Genomic DNA, 14,802 nt, shown 5'->3' on the forward strand with positions numbered 1-14,802 from the left:
GGAGAAAGGTCTGCATTACCCTCTGGGGTGAGTGTTGGGCGGGTGTACACTGGATGCATTTTATCTCAGGCAGCACAATACTCCCAGGGGTTGGAGGTTTGGGCGCAACCGCAGGGCCGGGGAGGCAAAGGGTGCAAGCCGCCAGCTGCAGGGCAGGGGAATGCTCGCAGGAGGACCGGTGCAAAGCCTCCCTCGGCCCGCTAACCCAGTCAACCCCAGCCTCCCCTCGTGTCTCGAGGCGAGCGGGCTCTCGGCAAAACTGGAGCCCGCCTGGGTCCGGGATGGGGAGGCACAAGCGGGCGCCCCCGGCCCGAGCTCGCGGCCAGAGGAGCGCAGCGCCCCGGGCCTCCCCGCCGGATGGGGGCTGCTCCGGCCTAGTGCACGCAGCTGCCTCGGCGAAGGGTTAACCCGGCGCCCGAGCCCCGGCCGGCCCGGCGGGCAGCGGGGAGGAAGGGCTGCTGCAAGGGGCGCAGCCGCGACTGTGGCGTGTGCGTGGGGGGCAGGGGCTTCTACTCACCCTGGCCGGCCGCCTCCGCCTCCGCCGCCCCGACCGCCGCCTCGGCGGTCCATCCCTGCGGCGGGGGGCCTGCAGCCGCGGCGCTCGAGTAACAACCGCCGGCCGGGCCGGCCCCTCCCCCCCGCCCAACGTCTGTCCTCAGGGCCGCTCCGCAGACCCGGCCTCGGCCGCCGCCGCCGCCGCCGCCGCCGCCGCCGCCGCAGCGCTACGTGGCCGCCGCTCCGACGTCTCGCGACTCCCTTCCGAGCGCGCGAGGGCGAGCGGGGCCGGCGGGGCGGGCGGGCGGCGCGCGGGGAGGGAGGGAGGGAGGCAGGGAGGCAGGGGAGGGGGTGTGCGTGTGTGCTTGTGAGTGCGGAGCCGGGGGCAGGGAGGGAGGGCGAGCGGCGGCGAGAGCGCGCGCGCGCCCGCGTCCCTCGCCCGCCCCCCCGCGTCCCCCCCCCGCCCAACGGGGAGCCGACACCTCCCTCCGCCCGCCCCCCTGGCATCCCGGCCGCTGGGCGCGGCGGCGCGCATGCGCAGCCCCTCGGGCCGGCCCCGGCGCACCTTTTCTCCCCGCTGCCACAATGTGAGCGCCCCGCCGCCCAGATAACCGCCGACTCCCGCTCCACCCCCGCCCTCCCCCACTCCGCCCACTGCCGAGCGCCCAGGTAAAGGCGTGCACTGCGCGTGCGCGCCGCTCGCCCTGGGTCTGGGGGCGTGGTTGCTGAAAGGAAGCCAAGACGCCGAGTGGGAGGGAGCCTGGGGCGGAGGGTGCGAGCCTCCCCGAAGTAGGGGCGGGGTAGGATTAAGGCAAGGTGAAGTGAAAAAGGGGGGGACGAAGTAGGAAAGTGGGCCCGAGTGAGACTTAGAAGCAGAGGAGCCTTCTTCGGCTTATGAAGCGAAATGTAAAAAAAAATCTTGACTGTGGCCTCTGGTGCTGGAGGGTAGGGTGAGTGACAGAAGGCAGAAATGAAGGAAGCAAAAGAGAAGCAGGAGTGTGTGTGTGTGTGTGTGTGGGGGGGGTCATCCGCCGGGGAAATGGAACAGCTAATAAAAACTAGAGAAATTTAGAGATTGCCAGAGTGATCAGAAAAACAAATTTAGAGCCGCGTTTGTTCTGTGGCCAGGAATAGGAAAGGGGATATGTGTGTGTGCTTGAGACATTGAGCTGCTGCAAGAAAGGAACCCTCCATTGAAAGTATTACAGCATTATGACTAATTAGCTATTAATCATTAATATAATTAATGGTACTATTAGCTAACAAGGTAGCATTTGTCCGAGTTCCAAGCCAAGAGAGGGTGTCCATAATTGCAAGTGCTTGGAGTACAGAGAGGGGAAGTGAGGCAGGCAAGGTGAAGGCCTTAGGGGGGTGGAGAGGACCCAAGACAGCAACTTGGAGGGTCAGCATGACCCTCTCCCACCATAAACCATACTTCCCTGATGTTCCCTAAATCTTCTCTCCATTGGAACTCCTCATCCTCTTTCCATTATTAGCAGCACCCTTAACAAATATCTCTGTCTTAAGACCTACCTCTCTACACCTTTTCAATACAGATGCGGCTACTTCTCTAAAATAGCCACTCCTCCCCCTCCCTTAAAAAAATCCCTGTAGCAAGTAAGATGACCTGAATCTGGGATAGGGTTAGGGAAGAGATTGGAACTTGATACACAGAAGGGTTCCAGGGCTAGCTAGCTCTGTCCTTGGCCCCTTCCGAAAACAGATGCTCGGTCTTTATTATACTTGGACTCCACACTCCAGGGAGTGTAATTTGGCACCTTTGGGTTGTGTTCCTCAATAGTGAGTGTCTTCGGTGGATAAACACTAAAAGTGACATCATAATTCAGCAGGTAGAGAGAAATATTCAGGCAGAGCAGGAGGAAATAAGCATACATAAGTAATAAAAAGAAAGACTTAGGGGTGCCTGGCTGGCCCAGTTGGTAGAGAACGCGGCCCTTGATCTCAGGGTTGTAAGTTTGAGCCCCACCTTGGGTATAGAGATTACTTAAATAAATAAGTAAAAAAAAAAATTTTTTTAAAAGTAAGACTTAGATTTAATGTAAGAAAGAACTACTTGGCCTCCACAGGGACTGGTGAGCCCAAAACATCTGACTGAGAGGTAGTTTCGCCTCTTTGTGCTTTTAGGACATTTAATCCATTCCCTACTCTGCCCTGACAGGCAGACCAGTGTGCAGAGCTATGGCTAAAGAAGCAAGGTAACCTTCCAGGTATCTATGACTCTACACCCACAGGCCAACCCTCTGAAGGGCTCCTAGTAATTAGAATAGTAATATTATTACCTTCCACCTGACGAGTGCTTTATGATTTCTGCAGGGAGGTTATGTCCATTATCTCATGAGATCTTCCAACAACCCTGTGAGGCAGGCAGGGCAGGTATTATTCCCAATGAAGGAAATTTGGGCCAAGGAATGTTAAATGGCTCAGTCAACCACTCAACCCAGAAAACAATGGAGGGTTTGACTCTGAAAGACTGCTACATATTCCTGTGGGTAAAAACAGGTAGCCTTGGCATGTGATAGAGAATAATTTTAATGTTCAATTCTACATTTTTATCTCCTTTCTTTCATGTTTTTCCCCCCTTTTCTTCTCTCCAGGACCCTAGGACTTGCCCTTGTGTATCTGAAGCTTTGGTGACCAGTACTTTGGAAGGCCTTGGGCCACAGGGCTGGTAAGGATATCTCAGTTCCTCTGTTTCCCTCAACTCTCCCTTTTCATGCGTTTACCCACAGAAGGGGGCTGCCAATCAGTGTCCTCATTTGACATGTCATAAGAAGAGGGCATTTGCCCTCAGCCAGACTGCTAATCCCAAGTCTCTCTTCTTTAGCTGCTGGCACGACACCTGACAGTCATTGCAAGCAACATTTAGCACCCACACCTGGCCTTACTGGATGTAAGATCAGGCTTCAGTCATCCCCGGTATTCTGGCCTTGGATTGTTTTTCACTGATTTCTTCATTAAGGCAGTGGACAAAACCCAGTAGAAGCCATTTCTTAAAAAAAGTTTTAGTATACACACACACGCACACACACACACAGAGGAATATTACTCAACCATAAAAGGGATGAGATCTTGCCATTTATAACAAGTGGGAACCTAGGGTATTATGCCGAGTAAACTAAGTCAGAGAAAGACAAATACCATATAATATCACTTAGAAGTAGAATCTAAAATCAAAACAAATGAATAAACAAACAAAAAGTAGAATCAGACCAAAAATTCAGAGAACAAACTGATGGTAACCAGAGGGAAAGAAATGCGGGCTTGAGCAAGATGGAGGGAGGGAAGTAGGAGATATAGGCTTCTGTTTATGGAATGAATAAGTCACAGGAATAAAAGTCACAGCATAGGGAATATAGTCAATGATGCTGTAAATAGGATTGTATGGTGACAGATGCTAGCTACACTCATGGTGAGCACAGTATAAGGTAGAGAGAAGCTGAATTGCTATGTTGTATACCTGAAACTAGTGTAACATTGTCAACTATATTCAAATACATAAATAAATAAACAAGTTTTATTTAAAAAATGTGCTTTTAAAGATTTTATTTATTTACTCATGAGAGACACACAGAGGCAGAGACATTGGCATAGAGAGAGAAGCAGGCTCCCTGCAAGACTTGTTCCCAGGACCCTGGGACCACCACCGGAGCCAAAGGCAGATGCTCAACCACTGAGCCACCCAGGTGCCCCTAAATAAAAAGTTTTAGTATAAAGTTCTGCACACTTTGACAGTTCTGAAAACCTTCAAAGATTTCATTTAAATAGCAGTATACATATATGGTTCTTGGATGGTCTGATACAAGCTCCCTGCTCACTGCATTTCCTCACTCCCCAAACTTGCAGGAGTAAACCCACTGTTAGTGATAGTTTTTACCACCTGTATTTAAACAGGGGTAGTGGCTGTGGCTCCCTGTCACCTCATTAATATAACCCAGTCCCTGTACACTAGACTGGGGGTGGGGGCCCTGGCCATGGGCTCATAGGTTCTCATACTTGCAGTGCTGCAACCTTTGCTCAAATCCCTTTACCTTTTACACTTTGTAAAAAAAAAAGATGGGATTATCCGGCTTTTAGAGTCTTCCAGGTCTGATACCTAGGATTCTATTCTAGAAAGTTGACTTTGTTTGCTAATATCTTGCAATACCACTCCTTTGCTAAGAATCACTATCCAGTTCCTATTGTTTAGCCCTTCCTACAAGAAACTGCCCCCTTTACAGAATAGATAAAGCTGGCCTGGACTCTCCTGCTTTATCCACTTTTTCTCTAAGTGATGGTGTTTATAGATAGCTCAGAAAGCTGGACTTTTGGCTTTTCTGCCATAGGGCTTGCATGCATACGTGCCCTCATGCAGTGTGTATGTATGTTTATGTCCAATCTTAAAGGGATTCACTTTCAAGGCACTTTCACTCTGTGCCCCCTCACTTCCTACCACCCCTGCTTGAATTCTAGTGAAGAAGCAAAATAAATGCCAGGATGTCCTAGAAGAAAAAGAGAAGACACCCTAAAGTCCAGATCCATGAATGCAGCTGTTTTGGTTGGGGATAGAGATGAGGGAGGCTATTGGGATAGCCAGTGTCCCTTTGGTCAAAGCCTGGTTTCAGCTGCAGCATGGCCTGGGCCATCATTTGGCTCATAGCCCTCTACAGCTATGGTCTCTGTACATCAAAATGCATTTTATAATTCTTTAAAAGCCATGTTCATGTGACAATTTCTACAAATCTTTAGTCTACATTACCTCATTTCATCCTTCCCTCAATGCTGGTAGGTAGGAAGGGCAGAAAATGATGTTTCCATTAAAAAAAAAAAACAGACTTTATTTATTTGATAGAGAAAAAGTGAGCAGAGGAGGGGCCTGGGAGAGAGAGAGAATCCTTAAGCAGACTCCGTGCAGAGCTTGGAGCCTGATTCGGGGCTCTATCCCACAACCCTGAGATCGTGACCTGAGCCAAAATCAAGAGTTGGATTCTCAGGATGCCTGGGTGGCTCAGCAGTTGAGCGTCTGCCTTCAGCCCAGTTCGTGATCTGGGGTTCGGGGATTGAGTCTTTTTTTTTTTTTCTTTAAGATTTTATTTATTTATTTATTTATTTATTTGAGAGAGAGAGAGAGAGAGAGAGAGAGAGAGAAAGGCAGAGGCATAAGCGGAGGGAGAAGCAGGCTCCATGCAGGGAGCCTGAAGTGGGACTTGATCCTGAGTCTCCAGGATGATGCCCTGGGCTGAAGGCAGCGCTAAACCGCTAGCCCCCCCCCCCCCCCCCCCCCCCCCCCCCCCCCCCCCCCCGGCTGCCCCGGGATTGAGTCTTGAGTCCTGCATCAGGCTCCCTGCATGGAGCCTGCTTCTCTTTCTGCCTATGTCTCTGTCTCTCTCTCATGAATAAATAAATAAAATCTTAAAAAAAAAAAAGAAAGTTGGATTCTCAGCTGACTGAGCCACCCAGGCACCCCCTGCCCATTTTCTTTCTCTTTTCTTTTCTTTTCTTTCTTTCTTTTTCTTTCTTCTTTCTCTTTCTTTCTTTCTAACAGCAAATAATAACGAGGCCTGGATTTTAAGGGTCACATGGCCAGAACTAAAACTTGGGTCTCCAGGATCCAAGTCCTGGACTTATGACACTGTGCTGCAGCCCTTTGCTGGATACCATACAAAGCAAAATGAACAGAACAGATGTGATCTCTGCTCTCTGGAAGTTTGGACTCCAATGGACAGCCACAATTCAAGCAAACATGAAGGGACAAAATTATTCACAGTCAATTCACATATGCCAGTAAATAAGTGAGTTAAATAGATCAGGAAAGCTATGTTTACTTGGTCTACTTTTTTTTTTTTTTTTAATTTCTTGTTAGAAAGGGCAATGTTAATGAGGCTAAAGTCTTAGGCTCGTCCTATCCTAACTTGGTTTGCATATGAAAAAGTACTGTAGTAGTGCTGCAGGCTCTTTCATTCTTTTGGCTCTTTGTCTTCCACATTGTGTCAGCTTTCCCGGAACATATACCAAGTGTCACACAAGGTGGGACTCAAGAATCATTACTATGAAATTATCTCTGCCCTTAAGTGACATCTTCAAACCTTTTCCTAAAGCAAAAGCTTCCATTCAGTCTGCCTCTACCATCTCTACTGTTGGAAAAAGGACAGATCCACTCAGTGCCCATCCTATTGTTAGAAGGCCTGAGATTCATCTTTATCCAAGCAAGACAGCCTGTTAGGACAGCGCAGAGGGGGACTTGGAATTTGAGGGGCATTGGTATGATCCCAGAGAAGCAAGGCCACCACCACCTCACCTGCAACAGCTTAACTTCCACGTATTTAAGCCAAGGCAGAGAGGACTTAGGTTACGGAATGTGGGCAGCTGAGGGCAGGAACCCCAGCGGGAGAACATCCTCCTATCTGGAACTATAGCAGCCCAATTCCTCCCCTGGGGGTTCTGCCTCAGGGTCTGTCTCCAGCACTGTGATCTAAGGTAGTTAGGTCCGAATTGTGTTTGAGTCTTTAAAGAGGCTCTCGGATTCTTTTAGGCAGCTTAATTATTGTCTGTAATTGATGTGACATGTGCCCCAGAGGCATGCACTGAGGTCCAATTGAAGTGATGGTTTTTTAAAAATTGGAATTAATTAATTAAAGAAGGCAGCTGTACTGGGCTGTGAGTTAGTGCCAAGCTCTGTAACCCTAAACCAGCCAACCCACCCAACCGGCCTCACCACCTGAGGTACAATCCTGAGGTTCTCACGGAGGTGGGATGGGAGACCCAGGACGCGGTGCAGGAAATGAGGGCTGCAAAGGGGGAAGTTGGGGGAGGGGGCTGTGAGTCAGGGGACCCTCTCTTAACTTTCATAACCCTCAAAAATCTCGAGAACTGTTTGGGTACCAAAAGAAGTGTGTGTGAGTGGCTAGGGAACTGCGGAAAGGGAAGACAAGGTTCAAGGATGTATGTGAGATGATGGGGAGGGGCAGTCAAGGGGCAGGAGGGTGTTTGGGGCTGGTACGGGATGCGGGGGAGGAGCTGTTGGCAGGAGCGAAGCAAGACAGACCTGCTCGGGTAAGGACTAGGAAGACTGGGGGTGGAGAGGACCCTGTGGGTGGAGCTCCGAGGAGGTAGGGCCCGGATGTGGGGGCGGGAACATGGAGCCTGGGGCCTCTGGCATTCAGAGGAAGTATTAATTAAACCCCTGACCTGAGGTGGTTAACAAAGCTGTGGCAACTTTTCTATGAGTTGAGTTAATAACAATAATAACAATAATAATAACAATTAACGATAATGAGACCTTATCTGCAGCAAGTTGTTCCTAGAGCTTTGTAGGCATTAAGTCATTAATTCCCTGGCCCCTCGGGCCACCTTTTTCTGGAAGTAATGGGAATCCAAGAGGACACAATCTTTGCACTGTTGGGCCTGTTGCCACTGGCTGGACAGGTTAGTTCATTTACAAAGGGAGAAAATCCAAGGTTCTTTAGGGCTTCATGAACTTTAATAAGTTTTTGCATTTATTTAGAAATGGTATTTAAACGGGATGAGTACAGAAATGTAGAACTCAGTCACCAGAAATGCCTAACCAACTTTGATGTGAAAACTCGATCCCAGGACCCCGGGATCATGACCTGAGCCGAAGGCTCAACCACTGAGCCACCCAGGTACCCCTGATGTGAAAACTCAAGCCCTCCCTGAGAGCATCAGGTTGAATAGTGTCTGACAGTGGAGAGTGACCTGGGGATGACCAGGAAGTGACCTGGAAGTGACCAGTGACCATCTGTGAAGCCCTAACTAGTGGCAAGGCTCAGCCTCTGCTGCAAACAAGGTAAATTGGAGGACTCCAGGTGGCTACCCTCCACAGACCAAGGAGGGAAATTTAGAGCAAAGACCCAAGGCCAGTAAAAAAAGGAGGGTTATCCTACATTGGGGGGGGGGGGGGGTCACAAGGGACTGAGCCTGGGAGCCAAACCCTTGGGCATACCTGAGTGCCAACAATGGCCAGCTTTGTAGATTTCAACTGTTATTTCATTTTATGTGTTTTGCATAACAGTGAGTACTTCAAATTATATGCACCCAGTCCAAAGACAGGCTTTCATTTGCATCCCATAAACCGTGAGAGTCATCATCATTCTCCTAGTCAAGATCAAAGACAATTAGACCTTGCATTGTGCAGCACATTTTTAAACAAATAATCTCAATATACGTAAACAAGGTATCCTGGTGGTCTTTAGGTTTTTCTCTCCATTAATAAAGGAGACATGTGAGATCCAGAGCAGGAGCTGAGCTTGTCTGAATCTCAGAGTTGAGCAGCAGAAGAATCTGTGTTCATGACAGTGAAATAAGAGGGATGAGACCTCATTCTCCTGACCCTTGCTATCCTTCCAGAACCATAGCCTTCCTTCCCTTTCCTGTGCCACTTCAGAAAAAGTCACCTGCAAGTACTAGAACTTTCAGAACTTTGAAGACTGCATCAAAGAGCATACAGTAAAGTGTTACACGGTGAAGTTGAGAAGAGAATGTTCTGGTTAACAAAATAATCTGGTTAACAAAGTAGTACCTAACACTTAGTACTAAATACTAAAATAATCATTGTTTATCTGAAGTTCAGATTAATTGGTTGTCTTATATATTTATTTATTCATGAGAGACACACACACACAGAGAGGTAGAGACAGAAGCAGGCTCCATGCAAGGAGCCCGACGTGGGACTCGATCCCGAGGCAGCACTAAACCGTTGAGCCACCCGGGCTGCCCGGTTGTCTTATATCTTATCTGGCAACCCTACTTGTAGGTAAACTGCTGGGAGGTTCATATCCAACAACAGGCAGGAAAGAAATATTTCACATAGAACTAAATGGTCATTTCAGAGATCTCACAGAAGAACGCTTAAGACAAACTGTCATCAACTCTTTAGTATTATCCAACACCCAGACAGAAACCCAGCATAAAATGGGAACAGATCAGGGGAGCCTCTATCCTTCATGTCTTTATACCAACAGAGAGGAAGAAGCAATGTTCCACAGAGCAGTGTGCCATTCCGAGGAGCTGCATGTTTCCTCTGGTCCCGAGAATCCCCTGGTGCTTGGATACCTCCTTCCCTATCATGCAGATGGTCCTGGGGGAAATGGGCCCCCTAGGGGGCTAGGTTTTGTTTTTCATCACATTGACTATGAATGGCCTTTTCTTGATCAGGTCGCTATTCTTAGCACTTACCGAGCACCAAGGTGTTCCCAATTTGTTGAGTGCTTTCCACTGTCCTGTTTCACTTCTATTATCCCATATAATCCTTCCTACTGCCCTTTTGTGGGAGGCAGTCCCATTTTATACATAAGAAAACCGAGGCAGAGAGAAATGAAGTAGGAAATGATCCAAGGTTACAGAATTCTTTCACAATGGACTCAGGATTCAGCCCAGATTTAGACCTTTGAGCCTGCTGTTTTAACCTTGAAGCCTAAGACCCCAATTCAGTCACCCCAGCCTTCTCAAAATTCTTCAATGGTTTCTGTGGTAAGCAGAACCATGGCTCCCTAAAGATGTCCGTATTCTTTTTTAAATTTATTTTTTATTTTTTATTTTTGGAGTTCAATTTGCCAACATATAGCATAACACCCAGTGCTCATCCCGCCAAGTGCCCCCCTCAGTGCCATCACCCAAGATGTCCGTATTCTAAAGATATCCACATCCTAATTCCTGGCATCTGTGAATATGGTACTTTACTTGGCAAAATGGACTTAGCAGGTGGGGTTAAGTTAAGGATCCTGAGATGTAGACTTCATCCTGGATTATCTAGTGGGTCCAGTGTAATCACCAAGGTCCTTAGAAGAAAGAGACAGGAGCATTAGAGCCAGAGAGGGAGATGTGGCATGGAAGCAAGGGTCCGAATGAGGTGAGTGCCAGCTCTGAAGATGGGAGAGGAACATGAGCCAAGGAGTGTGGGCAGCTTCTAGAAATGAGTAGGCCAAGAACTGATCTCCCCTAGAGCCACCAAAAGGAACACCACCTGCCGACACCTTGATTTTGGCCTTGCCAAACATGTGACCACCAGAACTGTAGGATAATAAATCTGTGTTGTTTTAAGCCACTACGTTGGTTGTAATGTGTTACAGCAGCAGTAGAAAACTAATACAGCTCCCCATTACTTACAGGGAAACGAGAGCTACTCTCTAAGGCATTTAAGGGCTTTGGATTATCTGCCCCCCACCCCCTACCCTCTGCCTGCCAAGCTTTCCATGCTGAACTTCTCTAGGAGCCTCACAAGGTCTCTCTTACTCCCCGTGCATTTGCATGTGCTGTTTCTTCCACCTGGAACACCGGCTCCTCACTTGTTTGTCTGGCAAAGTTCTCATCCTTTCCGTCTCAGATCAAACAATACCTCCTCTGTGGAGCCTTTCCTGGGGCTCCTTTCCTGCATTTCATATGCACTCCCATTAAAGGACCTGTTTTTCCCTCCCTGGACTATAAGCCATTTGAGGGCACGGGATCTTTCTCCTCACCTTTGAACTCCCTTTGCATCCCGCATGGTCCCTGGTATGTGAAATAAAGGTCCCTAGAGACTAGAGCTTTTATCCTGACCTGCACCTTGGATGTGTTGCAACCCCTCCAGCCACATCTCTCCTTTGATAACAACCACTGGGGGAGACTTCCCATCCCTCGCCTCCCCTTCCCTCCCCTTCCCTCCCCTTCCCTCCCCCTTCCCTCCCCTTCCCTCCCCTCCTTCCCCTTCCTTCCCCTCTCCTCCCCTTCCCTCCCCTTTCCTAGTGAGAGATGAAGAATGAAGGAAATCAGGCATGGCAGTGTTTCAAATTCACAAAAGAAAAAGGCACAAATCGGGGTGCCTGAGTGGTTCAGTCGGTTGAGGGTCTGCCTTTGGTTCGGGTCATGGTCTTGGGGTGCTGGGATCAAGCCCCGCATTGGATTCCCTGCTCAGTGGGGAGTATGCGTCTCCCTCTGCCTCTAATCTCCTGCTTATTCTTTCCCTTCTTTGTCAAATAAATAAATTAAAATATTTTTTAAAAAAGAAAGAAAAAGGCACAAATCAAAGTTTTATAATAGTCCCATCATATCCACAGTGTAAAATGCTTCTTCTCCAGGTCTCGATTTCTTCAGCTGGAAAATGGATCTAGAGACAAGCAGCACAGGAACAGGAGCTGCAGTGGCTTCAAACCTCATAGTATCCCCCCACCACCACCCCATCCATGGCCCTGCTCTTCACTCTCAAGTGAATTCCCAGGTGTTGGTTGCTGGAGATCTTGGGGGAGCCTTTCCCACATTCTTTGGTTTCATGGTTTCTCTGTAATAGGCACGCCAATGTCGGGTATCGTCTTGAGCAAAGGTTTCCCCACAGTCACTGCATTCATGTAACTGAGTTCCGGAATACTGAGTCAGATGCACCTACCGAGCCTCCAAACTCACCTGAGGGCTCTCCCATGGACACATCAGATACAAAATTTCTTTCCAGCAGGAATTCTCTGATGTTGTATATGATGGTTACTCCACCCAAATAAAGGCTTATTCACATTTATTACACTTATGAAACTATTCCCTGTATGAATTCTCGGATGTTTAATGAGAAGTAAATGGCAAATGGATGTCTTGATAAAGGCCTATTACGTACCCAGCCCTGTGCTCAGTGTTCGGAAGGAGTTCAAAACGTAAGGAACGGCCTCTGCTCTGTAGAAGTTTGCAACCTGGTTGAGGAGACAAGATTCGTGTGCATGAAAAAGCGGGGGAGCACGAGATGCTGTGTAATCATACCAGGCTACGGAGTTTAATGGAATTAAATGAGAATTCAGAGAAAGGAGCATTTGACCAGAGATTAGGGAAAAGATGGCATGAAGGATGATGCTAGGCTTTGGCTCCACCTGAAAGGATGATAGGGCTGAGGCTGGAGGACAGAAGAGGAAGGGGTTTGGGATGTGGCTTTAGAGGGATGAAGACATACTTCTGTAGGAACTCACTGGTTTGGATTCTGGAGGAGAGAGGGAGAGAGGGACGGAGGGAAAGGGGGGGAGGGAAAGAGGGAGGGAGGGAGGGAAGAAAGAAGGAAGGAAAGGAGGGAAGAAAGAAGGAAGGAAAGAAGGAAGGAAACTTTCCAATATAGTGAGTTGCTCCTCCATTTTGGAAACTCCCACAGATTTACATCAATAAAATTTGAAAATTTTATTTCTCTACTGCTTTTCTTGTTATAGACCTCCAACCACTTTCACTTTTACCGGGCACACCTAAAAAAGAACCCTCTAGCACTACAATTTATATGCACGGCCCGGTCCCCCACCCACCCCCAACATTCTTGGGGCCCATTTCAGTTCCTTGACCCTGCATATCACCCCAGGTGACAGAGGCACCAAGTGGGGAGAAATGGTCACCCAGGAGAGTGCCCCAGGCAGACACCCCTCCCCAGCCCTTCTGACCCTCTGAAACAGTCCCACCTGGGAGGTTGACACTAAGAGAGTAGAGTCATCGAATCCAAAGGCTTTTTACTTATGTCGGTTTTATAGATTTTCTGGAGCATTTGGAGTAGGGAGCACTTTATGACTCCTTGTTTTCTCCATTCTGCAGAGGGCGGCCGACAAGCAAGAGGGTGGAATTTGCAGTGTCTGTCTCGTCTGGGTGAGACAGTTGGAAGACGTTTCTACCAATTATAGTGGTTAAACACTGACTCAACAGCCAACAACCTCATGAGGTGTCAGAGCCTTCATTCATGGACAAGTTTCAAAATGAGACAGGATAGCACAACCCATCATGGGCAGTGCCGTCAGAGAAGAGAGGAGAGTGGATTTCACACACAACAAGGTGGTTGTTTTCTGGATGGATCTCACCTCTCAGTGGGGGTGGTGGGGGGACAGAATGGGGGCTGGTGCTTTTTTTTGGGGTCTTACCACGTGGACATCCTGTGGGAATATTCCCCCCTCCTCAGCAAGATACACTCTGCTCTGTGAAGAATCCAGGCCGGAGTACAAGAGATCTATGAAGCTGCCGTGGAAGTCCAGCCCAGACGCTCGGGCCCTGGGTGGCCATCCAGTCTGACCACACACACCCCATTCTAGTTTCAGCATTGGTGTCTGTCCTCCCTGAGAGTTCATGGGCTCCCCCAGGGCAGGAGGCATCCTAGTCACATCAGAGCCAGCTCAGTACCTGTCACAGTGCCTGGTACACAGCTGCCGTTCAGTAAATGTTTGCTCAATAAATCAACTATAAACTTGGAAATAGTTCCCTTAAAGAGCTCCTCGCTCTTGTTCAGAAGTAGAGTTGTACTGCAAACGCTGGTGTGCTGGGGATGGGAAGGGACACTGTTGGGTAATAATAATAATAATAATAATAGTTAGAAACACGTGGCAGGCCTTGGGAAAGAGCCCAAAAGTTCACATTGTATCTGCTAAACAATAGGGAGCCAGTGCAGGTTCTTCGGGTCACCCACAGGAGCAGGCAAACAGGTAGAGGCTTTAACAGGCTGCATTTGGCCTGGAAGAGGGTAGGGTCACCAAAGAACAGTGCCTCTTGGAGTGACCTGATCACTGTGGCAAGCTCAAGAGCTGACTTTTGTGGCTGGAAGCTGAATGGTTCAGCTGGGTGGGTGTCGAGATGAGCGCAGTTCCCATGTGAATGTGGAGAGGTGGCCGTTGGAACAGCAGAGGCCAGTGCAGTCACAGCCAAGGAGGGCCAGGGAGGAAGAAGATGCCTTGGGAATTCTGGTGTCATATTCTGTGGAGTGGAGGTGAAGCCAAAAGGGAAGATTTGTCTTTCTCCAGAGAGAGTTTCCTGAGGACAGAGGACATGTCTTTTTTTTTTTTTTTTAGTTTATTTGTTTATTAATCTGTACACCCAACTTGAGACTCAAACTCACAACCCTGAGATCAAGAGTTGCCTGCTCTTCCAACTGAGCCAACCAGGGACCCCAGACAGAGGCCATGTCTAATGTATCTACACTCACAGCTCCAAGCAGAGTGCCTTGCACATAATAGCTGCTAAATAAACACTTGATAAAGCAATGCTTGGCTGGTTGGCTGACTCTGGGAGGCACTGAGGATCTGAGAGCCTGTGGAGGCCCCCAGGAATCTCGGCTCCAGATTCCATGGTCTATTCTTCTGTGTCATCTCACCTCTGTTTTAAGCCAAAAGATGTTCCCAAAGATTGCTACTCTCTAGGTGGACAGCAAATAGCAGAGAAGGTGACTCTGGCAACTACAGGCTGAGTCTCAGCCTGCAGCTTTTCAGGCCACGCCCTCACTTCTCTTGGGGCTCCCAACTGCTAGACTGGGTCCATGCATTTTATAGGGTCCCGCTCAGTCCCCCACCCAAGCATCAGGTCATCATTCACATTTTCTTCCAG

The 14,802-nt window shown here is 48.7% G+C and overlaps 1 protein-coding gene and 1 long non-coding RNA gene across 3 annotated transcripts in view; one reads left to right on the top strand and one right to left on the bottom strand.

Annotated features, from left to right (window-relative positions):
• Positions 1 to 644, bottom strand: part of ZNF652 (zinc finger protein 652) — a 66,147-nt gene extending 65,503 nt beyond the window's left edge. For both annotated transcript variants that reach the window (XM_038547616.1, XM_038547619.1), the window contains exon 1: positions 518 to 644. The gene's annotated coding sequence lies outside the window, so the exon portion shown is untranslated. The remainder of the gene's footprint in view (positions 1 to 517) is intronic.
• A 393-nt stretch (positions 645 to 1,037) lies between these two features.
• On the top strand, positions 1,038 to 14,444 carry LOC102151806. The gene is made up of 3 exons (XR_005364041.1): positions 1,038 to 1,164; positions 3,111 to 3,184; positions 13,033 to 14,444. It is a non-coding gene; the product is annotated as an uncharacterized LOC102151806 (long non-coding RNA).
• Positions 14,445 to 14,802: the final 358 nt, after the last annotated feature.

Source organism: Canis lupus, chromosome 9 (genome assembly GCF_011100685.1).
Source record: "Canis lupus familiaris isolate Mischka breed German Shepherd chromosome 9, alternate assembly UU_Cfam_GSD_1.0, whole genome shotgun sequence".
NCBI classification, from domain to species: domain Eukaryota; kingdom Metazoa; phylum Chordata; class Mammalia; order Carnivora; family Canidae; genus Canis; species Canis lupus.